Below are 3,361 nucleotides of genomic sequence, written 5' to 3' on the forward strand. Positions count from 1 at the left end.
CTGTTCTGTTGAGGGAGAGTAATTATTCCTAATTTTCAGATTCTGTTATGTGCCAAATTTTATTAAATACTTCACCAGATAGAAGTAATTTTATTCGCTATGTCATCCTATAGAGGTTTAATACATTTCTCTAAAGAATTTTTACCTTAGGTGATTAAATAAGGCCAATCTCTGGGGATATCCTAACAAATTTTGGATCTATTGTTCAAATGGATTTTCTGCTTTCTCATGGATAGAAAACCATGGCTGATACGCTAGAAAACAAAGAGGGGGAATTCAAATGAATTAGCCAGCATGACAAATAAGACAGATGAGGAGTAAATTTTTTGCTAACATATTTCAAAACATGTCCTATGTATTTGTGTAAATATCACTGATTAAGGATTGTGTCTAGATCAGTTTATGGGAGTTCCAGTTATCAACACCTAATTCTATGCAAATAATTTATCATAATAATATGATTATTATATTCATATAAGGTATAAATATGATTATTATACACCTTATGAATTATCACTTCTTTTAACTTCCTTGATTATCTGTTTTACCAACATTTGGAAGTTTCTCTCTTTCTTATTATTTCCTACAAATAATAGGCATACAGGTCATGGGTAAGAAGGAATAAAAGGTAAACTTGTTCACTTAGGTTTTAAATCCAACATATGTATGTGTGATTCCAGAAAGGTATTTATTTTCAAAAAATATTTGAAAAGGTGTTCAAATATTTTAATGAACACATTACACTAGCCTTTGTGTTTCATTGGCAAAAGTCTGATATATTTTGGAGTATAAGCTTCTTAATACTTAAAGGAAATTTTCAGGTTGGTTTTGTGCTTTCAATTTTTAATCATCTTTTAAATATTCAGTGGAAATTTGTGATTAAAATTTAAAAAAAATAATAAAAAAGTGAAATTTTAACTTGGACAGAAAATTCAAACATCTTATCAATTTTAGCTAGTTTTAGGTGAATCCATCTCAATGCAACCTCTTCCTACTCAAAATTAACATTATGGTCCACTGCAGCCTTCGCAGGTCGCGAGAACTTTGTCAGCTGCTGCTGCACAGCTGAGTTTCCGGGAGATTGAGTGAGCCCACCAGGAACCGAAAATGCCGAAACCAATCAATGTGCGGGTCACCACCATGGACGCGGAGCTGCAGTTCGCCATCCAGCCGAACACCACCAGGAAGCAGCTCTTCGATCAGGTGGTTAAGACCATCGGCCTCCGGGAAGTGTGGTACTTTGGCCTCCAGTATGTGGACAATAAAGGATTTCCTACCTGGTTGAAACTTGATAAAAAGGTGTCTGCTCAGGAGGTCAGGAAGGAGAACCCCCTCCAGTTCAAGTTCTGGGCCAAGTTCTACCCTGAGGACGTGTCTGAGGAGCTCATCCAGGACATCACCCAGAAGCTGTTCTTTCTCCAGGTGAAGGAGGGGATTCTCAGTGACGAGATCTACTTTCCTCCTGAGACCGAGGTGCTCCTGGGATCCTAGCTGTGCAGGCCAAGTTCGGAGACTATAACAAAGAGATGCACAAGTCCGGGTACCTCAGCTCTGAGAGGCTGATCCCTCAAAAAGTCATGGACCAGCACAAACTCACCAGGGACCAGTGGGAAGACCGGATCCAGGTGTGGCAGGCGGAACACCGTGGGATGCTCAAGGACAGTGCCATGCTGGAGTACCTGAAGATCGCACAGGACCTGGAAATGTACGGAATCAACTACTTTGAGATCAAAAACAAGAAAGGAACAGACCTCTGGCTTGGAGTCGATGCCCTTGGACTAAATATTTATGAGAAAGATGATAAGTTGATGCCAAAGATTGGCTTCCCCTGGAGTGAAATCAGGAACATCTCTTTCAATGACAAGAAGTTTGTCATTAAGCCCATCAACAAGAAAGCACCTGACTTCGTGTTCTATGCCCCCCGACTGAGAATCAACAAGCGGATCCTGCAGCTCTGCATGGGGAACCATGAGCTGTACATGCGCCGCAGGAAGCCGGACACCATCGAGGTGCAGGTGAAGGCCCAGTCGCGGGAGGAGAAGCACCAGAAGCAGTTGGAGCGGCAGCAGTTGAAAACTGAGAAGAAGAGGAGGGAGATGGTTGAGCGGGAGAAGGAGCAGATGCTGCGGGAGAAGCAGGAGCTGATACTGCTCCTGCAGGACTATGAGCAGAAGACCAGGAGGGCCGAGAAAGAACTCAATGACCAGATCCAGAGAGCCCTCCAGCTGGAGGACGAAAGGAAGCGAGCCCAGGAGGAGGCTGAGCGACTGGAGGCTGACCGCGTGGCTGTGCTCAGGGCCAAGGAGGAGCTGGAGAGATAGGCGGCTGATCACATAAAGAGCCAGGAGCAGCTGGCTGCGAGTACCCTGCCAAGATTGCCCTCCTGGAGGAGGCGCGGAGGCGCAAGGAGGACGAGGTTGAGGAGTGGCAGCACCGGGCCAAAGAAGCCCAGGATGACCTGGTGAAGACCAAGGTGGAGCTGCACCTGGTGATGACCGCCCCGCCGCCCCCGGTGTACGAGCCCGTGAGCTACCACGTGCAGGAGAGCCCGCAGGAGGAGGGCGCGGAGCCCATGGGCTACAGCGCCGAACTCTGCAGTGAAGGCATCCTGGACGACCGCAAAGAGGAGAAGCGGATCACCAAGGCCGAGAAGAACGAGCAACGAGTTGTCCCAGGCCAGAGATGAGAACAAGAGGACCCACAACGACATCATCCACAATGAGAACATGCGGCAGGGCAAGTACAAGACCCTGCGGCAGATCCGGCAGGGCAACACGAAGCAGCGGATCGACGAGTTCGAGGCCATGTAAAGGCCGGGCCTGAGGGTCCCGGGCAGACATGTCACACTTGACTCTTTAGTACTCTAAATCTAGAAGCCCCTCAACATGTTCCAGGTCCCTTATAAAAAGAGCGGTTACCCAGCAGAAGTCCTCTGGGTCAGGAACCAGCAGAAGCCTCTCTGATTTGTTCTTCCCAATTGTATGCTAGTGCCAAACAGGTCTGGTTTTTATGAGAATTATTGAATCACTTCCTGTTTTATGCTTGAAGCAGGACTGATGGAATTAAGGAAAGATTTCTGTAAAGTCTGAGTGACAAACTTCATGCTGGCCTGTGTGATCCAAGGTGCAGTATCATTAAAGAAAACCACACTGTGGCTTACATCTGTGCCATACTTTTTCTGTTTTTGAAATGAACTCAAAATTGATTTGTTCTTGATTTCTGTGAAGGGTCCATCTCTGTATATTTGTGTTGAGGGGTGACAATTATTTTGAAAATTGAGTCTAAAGCACTCTCCACCCAGTGATTTCCTTTCTCCAGACATTCAGTTCTGCTGGCAAAAATCTGCAGTGGTCATTCAGAA

The 3,361-nt window shown here is 45.6% G+C and overlaps 1 pseudogene; it reads left to right on the plus strand.

Moving 5' to 3' along the window:
• The first annotated feature begins 1,107 nt into the window (after positions 1–1,107).
• LOC143386388 (ezrin pseudogene) lies at positions 1,108–2,831 on the plus strand (annotated as a pseudogene).
• The last annotated feature ends 530 nt before the right edge of the window (positions 2,832–3,361 follow it).

This window comes from Callospermophilus lateralis, unplaced genomic scaffold (assembly GCF_048772815.1).
Source record: "Callospermophilus lateralis isolate mCalLat2 unplaced genomic scaffold, mCalLat2.hap1 Scaffold_323, whole genome shotgun sequence".
Lineage (NCBI taxonomy): Eukaryota > Metazoa > Chordata > Mammalia > Rodentia > Sciuridae > Callospermophilus > Callospermophilus lateralis.